The sequence below is a fragment of the Cryptomeria japonica genome, chromosome 1, assembly GCF_030272615.1.
Source record: "Cryptomeria japonica chromosome 1, Sugi_1.0, whole genome shotgun sequence".
NCBI lineage: Eukaryota > Viridiplantae > Streptophyta > Pinopsida > Cupressales > Cupressaceae > Cryptomeria > Cryptomeria japonica.
This window is the reverse complement of record NC_081405.1, coordinates 305,283,286-305,297,197: the sequence shown is the minus strand read 5'-3', so window position 1 is coordinate 305,297,197 and position 13,912 is coordinate 305,283,286.

The window sequence follows — 13,912 nt, the reverse complement described above, 5'->3', positions numbered from 1 at the left end:
AATAAGAATGAGTTTTGCCTCAATTTTATTTTTCTCTGTTTCTATTATTTGGTCAAAAGCTGCTCTTTTAGCTGTAGTGAATCTTTCTAAAGCCCCCTGATCTGTAATCTGCCTCAGAGATTGAAAATTGTTAGAAATATGCTCTGTTAGAGTTTTGAGCTTGCCGAAAGGGATTGCTCCATCTTCAATCTGACAATTAGGTGTCAATCTGTGAAATAATGTAACTGATTGATCAATTATTCCTTTGTCTACAGTACCCTCTTTTAAAAGTTTCTGAGTTGCCATCATCATCAACTCAATGTGACTCATCTTAGTGATGGATGTCTTCTCAACCTGAGAAATGTCAATTGCCAAAACCTTTACCGGGGAATCAGTTTTAACCGCCGGTATAGATTTAGTTTCCTTTACCTTATACTCTACAACCTCATTTGCACCGGTGGCTTCGCCACTTGGTTCAATGTCAATTACTGTCGGTGGAGTATTATCCACAGTATTTACAGTATCCTATACATTTCCTTGCTCAAAAATAGTTTCAGTCAGTATGGGTTGTACACTCTCCTTTACTGTCGATTGTGTCTGTATGTCTATAGTTATTGCTAGTATAGTCAAAATTGGAGTTGAACTACCCAAAATACCTTTCCCTTTTGATTTGTGTGGAATGGTGGAAGATGTAGCTTTAACAAATTCTTCATGAGATGTGAGAAAATCAGGATTCTTCTGGAAGAATTTGGTCCAACCCTTACTGGTCTCATTTATCACCTCATTTACTCTTCCCATCATCAGGCTTATTTGTTAGGGTTTACTATTGAAAACTGTCTTAATTGCAACATCTATGCATATTTTCATTTCCTCATTGTTTATAGAACCGCACGTTTCCAAAAAGTGCTACTTCCTTAATCTCCCTATCCCTCATGACACTGTCAAGTCTTCTAGCATCAAGTTTACAATACAAAGATAGAGGTATCTCCTTCAAAATTTCTATTAAGGCTTTCTTATAAATGTATATGTGTAACAAAATAGCCTCCTTAGTGATCAAGTAAAGCCTATCTATCCAAATAAACTCATTGTGAACCCTGCTCAAAACGTATCTGATAACTTCATCCTTGAATTCCGGTATGTACATAATATCGGTTAACCCTAGATCCTCAATTGCTTTGTATTCTAGTTTGATGGTTCCAGAGTCTCCCAGTATCATGGATTGATACATGCTTTTGATGTCCTATTTTCCTAGATCCTCCAGGGTGCAGTAAATGTATGCCCTAATGTCTTCAACATATATCACACCGTCAAGAACCCTAGAAAATGCTCTCGCAGAGTCTTCTTTCTTAGCAATTTTGGGAACCTCCTTGAATACGGGCCTTAACCTATCCTTGACTTCGACAATGGTTGGATTCACAATGAAAGTAAGAGTTGAAGATCCAAAAGCCATTTCAAAGAATACTAGAAAGTGAACGCTGGTGGAAGATTGACAACTGCTCAAAATCCTTTCAGAATGCCTTTGCTTGGTCTTAATTTGCATTTTCCTTTGCTTTGAATGCTTGAATGCTTGGTGAGTGAAAAAGAATTCAGTTAGCCCTTTTTATCAGTGAATAAAACTCTAATCTTTCTCTGTAATAAATTCTTCACGAACAACCCTATGGATGCTAGTTTCATAGTCTTGTGTCGGGTGAACCTTCATCAATGATGAACACAACTCTCCATATCTCTTCCAGATCTCTTTAGATCTCCTCTGGGGTAATATGCAGGATTTTGAAATGACTTTTCCAACCCCTAAAGCTTATTCCTGAGTTACTGGTGGAGAAATACCCTATTCTATCGATGGAGTTATCGGTGTAGATCCATCTCCACTTGGTTCTTCATATTTTCTAACCCATCTCTTGGTGTGATCTTGTTGTATTTCATCTACCTTCTACTTTTCTTTCTCATTATCTTTATCATTGCTAACCGGTTAAGTCTTTCTTTTGCAGTATTTAGCAATATGACCTATTTTGTTGCATGCATAACATGTAACATTGTTTTTATGAATTGATTTAACAAATCCGGTGTCATTCCTTGACCTACAGTGATTAGAAAAATGTCCAAAATTTCCACATGCATGACATTTAACATTCATTCTGCAATCTTCTATTCTATGACCATATTTCTTACAATTTGTGCATTATCCTTGAATAGAATTGTAGTTTTGATTTTCTTTATTTCTACATTGTTTAGCCATATGCCCAAATTTATTGCAAACAAAACATCTACCATTGAATTTATAAGCATTATATTGCCTTACCAATTTCCTCTGTTTTGATGAGTTCTGCATATCGGATGTCTGATCTTCATTTGCAGTACCAGAGCTTTCACCTTGTACAAATCCAAGTCCTCTAGAATCATGAATCTACCTTTGTCTTTTCAATAATTCATCCAACTATGCAGCACTAATCCTGAATTTTCCTTTATATTCACTTGTAGTAGTTAGATCATCTCTCAGAGTAGTTATTTGTCTTTCAAGTTCTTGTTCATTGTTCCAGGAATGTGCCAAATCAATTCTCAATAGATTATTCTCATGAGTCAATCTATCACATTCATCAAAATTGTTCTTCAAAGATATAACAAGATTATCTTCCTTCTTCTTTCTGTCTTCAATATCTTTTGATAACCTCATAGTCAGATCTTGCATTTCATTCTTCATGAGCATGTTTGCTTGACTTAGTTTCTGACATTGTTCCTTAAGTGCATTCTTCTCCTCATCATCCAGGTTTTGCAAAAGTTCTTTTCTCTTGGCTTGAGCTGATGATAACCTTTCTTGTAGGATAAGAATGAACTCATTTGCAGAATTCAATTCTTCTTTCAATTTCAAGTTCTTCATCCTTTCAACATCATAATCCTCAAGAGCCATCTCAAGTTGCTTCTCCATAGCCATGTTCAAATATTCTGATTTCGAGATCTTCCTCAAGTTGTTAAACTTCTTCCGAGGTACCAGGATCTGATACCAATTGTTGGGATCCAAGAACACTGAGAGGGGAGGGGGGGGGGGTGAATCAGTGTTCTGCCAATAGCACAAGATTTTATCCTTTTATACCATACACATATAAACTGGTAAACAAATAAACATATAACATGAAGCAAGTAAATCATCCACATAAATGAACACCATAACACACAGAATTTATACATGGAAAAACTCAAAGAGGAAAAACCACAGTGGGATTTGTGACCCATAATATCAGTTCACTAGCCATATGAAAGGATATTACATATAATGGGGGCATGCACATGTAGGAAGGGACACTGCCTCGAGCATACTACTCATCACTAAAGAGTCTCACTAACTACAAGTTTCTGCTGAAGTAAAACAATAAAAATAAACTCAAAAATGCATCTGCTATGCCAAATAGAGTTTCGGTTCTAGCTCTGCTCTGTACCAGTTCATAAACCTTGAAACTTACTACCGGTATCTCTTCTCCTTGAAGAACGCTTTCCAAGATATCTATAGATCATTTCATGATATAGCACTTGTATACAAATGATCTACATACATATACTTCACATTATACAGTTCTGCTATATTCTCTTATGTCGCATCCTATGTCATATCTTGTATATTATATTCAAAATGACCTAGCAGACTGACTTATATACCCATTACAAATATTATGCCTTATGTCGGCTTACAATGATTTTACAAAAGTTATTCAATGTCAGCCTTGACAATAATTACAAAATAATTTACTAAATAAATATCCCTTGATATCGGCTTCCTTCAAGTACTGATGTCGGCGACGATGTAGCCCTGAATGCTCCAAAGTCAGTGTCTACCAGTATATGCCTCCTAATGTCGGTATATGACTTCCATCTAATCTTGTTGCCATCAATAACAACAAAATGAATCTGATGAGTGTCAATTGCCAACAATGTGGAACACATATTTATAGGTCAAGTGATCGAATTAATGAATGGTGTAACGTGAACCACACTAGAGCTGATGGTCATCTGAACCATCAAGGGAAGCGATGTGATAAGTTGTGTGGATGGTGAATTAATCAACACATTATAGATACCCCCTCCTAAGAGTGGAGGTGGTGTAAGTATGGATGAATTAGCATAAAATGGTTGATAATGTCGTCCAAGTGAACCTAGGGGTGGTAATTTGATTGATGCAAGTTGGGCACTCTACGATGGTAGTACCATTGGTAATTGGGTTTGTTGTTAGACCGGGAATGATGATGAGAGTTGTTGTAAGGGAATATGTTGTTGAGGAGGTTCCTATGGACTAACAGTCACAAGTGCAACAAGTGATGCAATAGTCATGCCTTGGACAACCATGTTAGCGAAGATGAGACTCTTATGAATCTATATGATTTCATCTACCATTAGGGCATTATCCGAATTTGAAAGGAATTGGTCGACCGGATTAATTTGGGAGTTTGTCTTATCAGTCTGATTGACCATAGTATCATCAAGCACAATGGGATTAAGTGTATCATAGCTGATAGGAATATTTTGTGACACGATAGGTATGACACTTGAATTAGGATTAGATTTTAGGTCCAAGAATCCTAATCCAAATTGGGAATGTTGTTGCTCCATAGATTGTCGAGATCAAGATCTGGTAGTGACGGGCATGAACCATGAAATGAAATGAGGATTTGATGAACATACAACTCTAACATCAAGGATTGGATTGATTACTTGATTAGATCTAGTTGATAAAAAGAAGGAATGGGGAAGAAAGCAATGACTAACTTGGAGACAAAATGACTGGAAGATTGACAATCAAATTGTAATTAGATGATGTCTAAATGAAGCGATACAACATTGAAGTTACTCAAGAGGATGCACTCAAGCAACAAGATAAATCAATGTGAGACAGACGTCTGGCTCGAGTAATAAGATCACAATGAAAGTCAAGATTAAACTTTAGACACGATATAGTCAAAGAGTTCATAAATGATTGTCACATAAAAGATGTAGACTATATTGCAATTTGAGATAACAGAGACCAAAAGTATTGGATAGATTCAAACTGGTGAATTGAAGTGAAAGATGAGAGAATTAAGAGATTAATGGGGTTAAAGAGAATTATGGACTAATGATGCAATTCAGCTGAAAAAGGAAAAATAATTTTAACTAAAAAGATTATCCTTGACTTTAGAAAGAACATGTAGATGGTGATGAAATCTAAGTGACACAAGACAAATGATGACAAGGGTATCAATAATAATGTCACTATTGGCATATGCACACTCCAATGAGACATTGTATGTGATTGAAGGTTTTGTCATTGATGGAAACCTTGCAATCCTATGGCATCGGCAAAGACATTATACCGGCATCAACTGATCACACTCCACACCAGCACTGAGGACACCGACACTGGCATCGACACAGAAGAAAGGAAGTATACCGGCATAGAGGCCGACAAGATTTTGTTATATTACATTTTATTTATTATTGTAAAAATGTGTAAGCTGACTTGGCAAATTGTAAAATGACTCTTATATATAAAAGAGATCATTGTAGACATTTATAAGATGTGATAGAGAAGTATTAAGGAAAATATTAGGCAGACCTAATGTGCGAAATATAGGTCAAGGGAGATATGTAAAGAACAGAGCAGGAACCGGTACTGAATCAGGCATTGAAGATGCTATTGTAAAGCAGTACAAGATATTGGATTTGTATAATCCTTATTGTAAGTCAGTGTGACTTCCCATTGAGCAGTGAGCTCTAGGCAGTTGGCCTTCCTGCATGTGCAGGCCCCTATTGTAAGTAATATTCTCTTATTGGCCAGTGAGTGAATATTGTGGGTCACAAATCCCACCAAGGTTTTTCCCACATCGGGTTTCCTCGTTAACATCTTGTGTTATGGTGTGTTTTTCATGTGGATGTTCTTAATTCTGTTTATTGCATTATTTCTTGCATACTGGTACACTGTTATATTATGTTCTACATGTTTTAAGTTAAGAAATTCTAATTACCGGTTAGATACTAATTCACCCCCCCCCCCCCCTCTCAGTATCTGTGGGACCCCTAACAATTGGTATCAAAGCGTGGTCCTCTATTTTCAAAAGCCTAACAGCTTGAGGAAGATCTTGACACTGGTAAAGATGGAAAATCTGATGAAGCAACTGGAAGGAGCTCTTACAGACTATGATGTAGAAAAGTTGAAAAATATCAAATTAGAAGATGATTTAAGAGCAGCTCAGGACATCATTCAGGCACTTCAAGAAAATTTTACTGTTGCAAGAAATAAGAGAAGAGAACTTTGTGAAAAAATGCAAAATGAGAATGATGAAAAGGAATCACTTAATGATATGATAAGCAAGTTGAAACAAGAGATCATGACAACAAAGAATGAGATGCAGGATATGACTATGAGATTTTGCAAAGAGATTGAGGATAGGAAGAAGAATGAAGAAGAATTGACCAGAAGACTAAGTGATGCAACAAATGAGAACACAAGACTTAGCTATGAAAATGACATGTTGAAGACATATCTGATGCATACTCAGAATGGCTCAAATGAACTGATGAGACAAAAGGAAGTCTTAGAAAGAGAACTAGAAACTGCAAATCAACATAAAGAAAAACTCAAGAAAAGCTCAGAGGAACTTGGCACCTTGCTGAAGAATCAAAAACCTAAAGGTGACACTTCTGGAATTGGCTTTGAAGTTGGTGAAAGCTCCGGTACTGCAAATACTCAGGATCACAACAAATTGGTAAGACAACCTAATGCTTATAAATTCAATGGTAAATGCTTTAACTGTAATAAGTATGGTCATAGAGAAAATGAATGTAGATCTAGAAATGATCAGAATATCAACACACCCACTGGTCAATGTTCTAAATGCAACAAAGTTGGTCACAACTCTGAAAACTGCATAATGAATGTGAGATGTTATGTTTGTGGAAGATTTGGACATTTATCTAATCAATGCAGAACACAAACCGGCATAGGTTTTGGGAAAGCTATTCAGAAAAATAATGTAACTTGTTATGCATGTAACAAGATTGGGCACATTGCTAAATTCTGTAGAAGTAAAGGAACATCGGTAGACAACAAAAGTTCTAGCTTGAAAGGTAAACAAAAAGTTGAAGAGGTTAAGCAAGAATTCTCAAAACAATGGATTAGAAAAGGTGATCTAAATATTGGGAATACTCCTCCACCGGTAGAACCAATCAATACTTCACCGGCAGGATAGAGTGATGCTTCACCGGAAGGACAGAGCAGTGCTCCACTGGTAGGAAGTTCTTCATCTAATTGAAGAAAATTTCCTTGAGGGTTTGGCAATCTATTGATACATGTGCTATTATTACCTCAGTTAGAGATAAGAAGTTGGAAATTACTTATTACCGGCAAACAATGTTAAGTGAATACTTAATCGACATGCAATTAATATGGTAGATGGCGAAGAGACATTATAAAGTTAAGGTTTTGGCTCCATTTCATTTCAGCGTGATTTCAAATTTTTGAAGAGCGCGAAGACTCCGAGCTAAGGCATTTTGAGCAAGAAGCAAGAACACTCCAAGAAATCATCCATCCAAGGCAGTAAAAGGTATTTAATCATGGCATCCACCTCTGTAATTGAATACATAGAAAACCCTACTGTTGTTGAAGTAATAAAAAGACCTAGGCCCATATTTCAGTTAGTTGTCAAGATAGCAAAGAAGGATGATACCCTAGGTTCTTTTTCTCAAATTCCTAAGGGAGTTGTATATGCTGAAGATCCCAGAATGTACATCCACTGCAAGATTGAAGAGTTAGGAGATGAGGAAATTAAAACCATGATATGTGATAATACCAACAATATAAAGGATGAACACAAGATCATTGAGTCCCTAGGATTTATAGAAATCCTTAGCATTCCTGAATTTCCAAAGGATGTGATTAGGATAGTTTTAAGCAGGGTACATGGAGAATTTTTCTGGTTAGATGCAATTCACAAAATCACCAAGGAAGCTATGAAAGCTATCACAGGGTTACCAACCACCGGTAAAAGACCAGATAAAACCAAGAAGGTTTCCAATGACCTAGTTATAAACCTAACTGGTGCAACATTTGACAAGAGGTCTCTAAGGGTTAATGATGTAAAAGATGTCAATGTGAGATTCATTAGTATGATATTAGGGTATAAAGCTACTCATGCTAATAGAATTAATTCAGTTTCAAGTTTATGCATTAAGAGGGCTTATGACATGGTCACAGAAAATGCAAAATTTGACATATGTGAGTGGTTAAAGGATGAATTAATTGACAATCTTGGAAAGATCAAGAAGGACAAGAAATGAACTTTCAGATTTGGAAATCTATTAGTATGCCTAATGCTACATATAACAAAACAAGTTCCCGGTATAGGCTACAAAGAACTTGGATATGACATACCGGTAGGCAAACAATTGACTGAACTATTCAATAACATGGGCGGGAACAAGGAAAACAATATTCATGACTTTTTCCAAGCATTAAAGACCAAAATGAAGAAAAGAGTAAGGTTATCACAGAAGATTGTAGACAAATACAAAGATGATATATGCTTTGTCATCAAGAAAGATGAAATCTGGATGGAAGCGGTCATCCCAAGGACAATTTGGGTAACCGAGATGGGATATGAAACAGATGATCACATAGTTGAAACATATGCTGAAGCACTTCTGGAAGCCCCAAGAGAACCAAAGGAAGAAGTATTTGGTAGTGCAGAGAATATTGAAAGACAAATTCAATCAAAGAAAAGGGTGAAAAAGGTTGAGGCAGTTGTAAGGAAAGGATCCAAACAAGAAAAAGCCATTAAGGAAGATGTATTGAAGAAAACTGCCATAACAGAGGATGAGTTAGCAGCTCCACAACCTGAAACTCACCTATCACCGGTAGGTACTTCTTCAGGAAGTGACATGCCTACAACTTTTTAAAGAGTTGTAAGAAAAAGAGATCCCTCACCAACAACCACACCTTCACCTAGGAGGATAAGGCAAAAGCAACAAGCTGTGAGATCTCCGGTTAGAAAGGCCACACCAAAGAAGAAACTGACACCCAAGAAGAAGAAAAGGACAAACAGAGACTTGGCCCCTCTTGATATACTGTTGAATGAAATCACAGAGGAAGGTAAACTGAAGACATAGAGAAAATATATGACACTCTAATAGCTGATGAGAAAGAACAAGTTGAAAATAGTGTTATATTGCACATGGATATGTATAAGAAATTTTTGATGGAAGTAGTCAATGAAACACCAGATGAATTATTCAAAAGACTAGAGGCAAGAAGACAGGCAGTGATAGAATTGGATAAGAAAATAAAAATTGAAAAGTTACTTGATGTATATTCGGTAAACTCTCCACAAGAAATTGATGATCTGATTGCAAAGGCCAACCGGTTAGTATTCTCTACTGCACATCGGCATATTTCACTAATGGCAGGAAGAGTTAATGAAGTAATAGAGGAAACAAAAGATGGATGGGATATATTCCTGGTTGAGAAAGAAAAACAAGAAGAGTACAGGAACCCTAAACCCATAAAGGTATATCAGAAAGATAGAGACAAGGGGAAAGGTAAAGCTGGTGGACCACCAAGCATCAAGGTTAGAGACAACTTACCCCCACCTTCTTTAAATAATCCATTGGTAAAATCAACAATTAATGAAGATCAACTGGCAGCCGAGAGTATGGATGTAGAGGATAATAATCCTAATCCTGAAGTCCTATATACTATGAATGTTGATACTCAGAAGATTAACATAGTAGTAGACAAAGATACAACAGAAGAGTCAGATGTGGCTAGTGAGCCTCCGGTGACTAAGGAAACTGATAAACCGATAGATGATAAAGAGAAAAAGGTAGAGACTGAGACACAGACTAAGGAAATGAAACCTACAGAGAAACAAATAGAGCAAAAGGCTCCAAAACAACAACAACCGGAACAGGTACATAAGGAAACAGTGCCACCAGTAACTAGTGAAGTAGGAAAACCAGTGCTTAAAGAAATGCAGACACAAACTGACCTACCAGAGGTCAATACAAGCTTGGTTACTTCCACCGGTACTCAGATTGTTGGATCATCATCAGGATAAAAATCAACAAATGTGACTGAGGTACTACTTGATTCTATCAAGAAAATAACTGACTGCAGCTCACAGGCTTACAAAGCAATTGATGATACCATACCAATTTTGAAGGTAATTGCACCTAACTGTAATATAGATAACAAAGATTCTTTAGGACAATTTGATACACTGTGTAAATACATCTCAGAAAACATTGAGAAAATAAAGGAAGATTCAATGAAGGATAAGGTAGAAATTGAAAAACAGAAATTCTTTGATGAGCAAATAAAGAAGTGTAATAGAGATTTTGACACACTTCTACTGAAATTATGCAATTTGTTGAAAGAGTACAAAAATCTGTACAAGGATACCTATAAAACAAACTTTTTGACTGTAGATATTGACAAGAAAATGAGCAAGGTACATGATGAGATCAATAAACTTGCAGATAGTTTTGTCAACTCACCTGATACACTATCAGTTTTTGAAGAGAAGATAACAAATTTTGAGGAAGAACTAATCAAATTGGAAAGAGAGAAAGAAAGAATAATAAATAAGGCAAAACATTTGAGATCTAAACTAAGTCCAAGATTGGACTATCTAGCATCTCTGCGGAAGGAAATTTCTGAGGCATTAATACAGGGAAGCAAAACACCGACAGAGCATTTGCAGCATCTCACCGGTACAGTGAAGAGAATAGAGACAACAATAAAGGATAGCAAAAAGTTTATGGATAGTATAAACTTGATTTTGGGAGATCTTTTTCAAATCATAACTACCCAGATACAAGGTTGAGTTTATGGATAGTTGAAACTACCAACTCTACTGACATCTTGACAACCTTTGTCATTGATGCCAAAGGGGGAGTAGTGGGATGAGAAAATTCAAATCATAGAACAAGAATCATATGCTCAGGGGGAGCACACACTTTTTTGGTAATATTTTTGAACTACACATTTTTGGATACTTTTTTGTAATTTCTCATGAGTGTTGCCATCAATGCCAAAGGGGGAGATTGTTGGCATATGCACACTCCAATAAGAAATTGTATGTGATTGAAGGTTTTGTCATTGATGGCAACCTTGAAATCCTATGGCACCGACAAAGACATTATACCGGCATCAATTGATCACACTCCACACCGACACTTGGGACACTAACACCGACACCAACACAGAAGTAAGGAAGTATACCGGCACAGAGGCCGACAAGATTTTGTTATATTACATTTTGTTTATTATTGTAAAAATGTGTAAGTTGACTTGGCAAATTGTAAAATGACTCTTATATATAAAAGAGATCATTGTAGACATTTATAAGATGTGTTAGAGAAGTATTAAGGAAAATATTAGGCAGACCTAATGTGCGAAATATAGGTCAAGGGATATATGTAAAGAATAGAGCAGGAACCGGTACTGAATCAGGCATTGAAGATGCTCTTGTAAAGTAGTACAAGATATTGGATTTGTATAATCCTTATTGTAAGTCAGTGTGACTTCCCATTGAGCAGTGAGCTCTAGGCAGTTGGCCTTCTTGCATGTGCAGGCCCCTATTGTAAGTAATATTCTCTTATTGGCCAGTGAGTGAATATTGTGGGTCACAAATCCCACCGAGGTTTTTCCCACACCGGGTTTCCTTGTTAACATCTTGTGTTATGGTGTGTTTTTCATGTGGATGTTCTTGATTTTGTTTATTGTATTATTTCTTGCATACCGGTACACTGTTATATTATGTTCTACATGTTTTAAGTTAAGAAATTCTAATTACCGGTTAGATACTGATTCACCCCCCCCTCTCAGTATATGTGGGACCCCTAACAGTCACTAGATAAGTAATGATGATCAAGACAACTATCAACATAAATTAGGTGATGGACTGATAAATCAACAAAGTCCAGCATACGAAACTAGGAGCAAACTCGATGGACTAGAGTTCAAAGCTGCCATAGAAAAATTTGGGCAGCATAACAAGACCAAAATAGCAAACCCATTGGAGAAAGTGGTGAACCCACCATAGGTGTCAAACCCACTAAACTTGGGTACGAATTTGCTAGAGTAATCAAAGATTAAAATGATAAGTGATAATGACAACAAACTTGCTAGAGTTGGGCACAAACCTGCCACACTAGACAACTAAGACTAGGTGAAACACAACACAAACCTGCTACAGTAAAGAGAGAACTCGTAAATTTTGGAAGCAAACCCACAAGAGTTGGAAAGATAGTGACTATGCTAAGTATGCCAATCTAGCTCAAAAACATAGGCATTCCCACTATACCAGGACATAAACTCGTTGTAGGACAGTAATGACTAAGGTCAAGTGAAATGTGATGTTTGACAACTTAGATTGATTTTGGCAAAAGATTGTTTGTGACACAAGCACATCAATCATGAAAAACACAATGTCTGACACAACTAAGATAAAGGGGGACTAGATTACTGCAAGATGTTCTAGTGGTATAAATGAGACAAAATGCAGAATCAGACATACATCCTAGGTTGGAAATGTGATACTACCTACTAAATCCCCACTTGGACTTCTCCAAATACTGAAACACAATGGATAGATAAATATTTTAGTGGCGTTGGCTCCCCTACCACTGCACACACTTCTTGGGCACACCAAAATATCATACCTCGAAGATCCGAAGATCTTATGAACTGAGGGACATCTGTCTCAACTAGGAAAAATATGAATTGGGGCAGCTTCAGAGGTCTGACCTCCTGCACCAACAAGCAAAAAAGATTGGAGCTACTAAAACATGGTTCGTAGTGGGGGTACTTTCAGGGTAATCTAGTGGCTATACATGTGGCGGCTAACTCATTTAAGAGATACCCCAACCTAAAAAATATAGGTTTTTATGCATCTACCATACGAGCACCAAAGGATTTTGACTTTCATCAAGACCATGAAGGTATTTTTGTGTAGATACTAAGGGAAATCGTCAGTATAACACAACGATACTAGTTGATTATGGCTTTCACCAAAATCATGAATATTTAATAGCAGACTGAAAGAGCACTGCTTGGGTTGTTCCCTCTCACCTGGCCTTATCAGCTACTCAGGAGGCAAGCCCTTCTACAATAAAAAATAAGTAAAAATGAGTGTCTCTAACAATTTTCTCATGAACCCAGGACCACAAGAGCCATGGGAGAGGATAGTGTGTGTTAGCAGTAGGCCCACTCAATAAATGCACAAGTATGCCAAACACAAAAGACAAGTTGTTCTTTTCCTTTATGAAATTGAAGTGTGCCACTAGATTAGACAATGAAACACAATTCAAATTCAAAAGCATTCAAGGAAAAGATGTTTTCAACATGCTAACCCTCTTTGACGGTCCTATAATAAACTGTTAATGTTTGCAAGCATGGGGTCTTCAGTAAACAAGATAGTTGCACAAATGTTAGTGGACATCAACCAAACAACAAAAGTCATCAAGTTAGTGACAATTTGGTCAAATAAAGATTATGGAAAAATGAAAATAAAAACATAAACCTCAAACCCGCTACAACATAATTCAAACTCGTTGGGCTACATAGATAGAATACAAACCCGCATAGTAAATTGCCAACCCATTATACCAAACTTCAAACCCTCTATAGTAGCCTGCAAATCCGCTATAGTTAATGACTTGAGTTCACAGACTCGACAACAAAAATAATTAAAAGAGGATACCAAAGCAAACCAGCTATAGTTTACAACAAACTCACCGCAGTCAGATGCAAACCCGTCATAGTAGAAAAATGCAGAATGCAGTTTTAGGGACCTAATAGAGATAAAGGGACTAAACAATGAACCCATATTAATTAACTGCAAACCTACTATAGGTTACTATGAACCCGCTAGAGTAAGTAATGAAACGTGCAATTTTAAAATCCTAACACAGA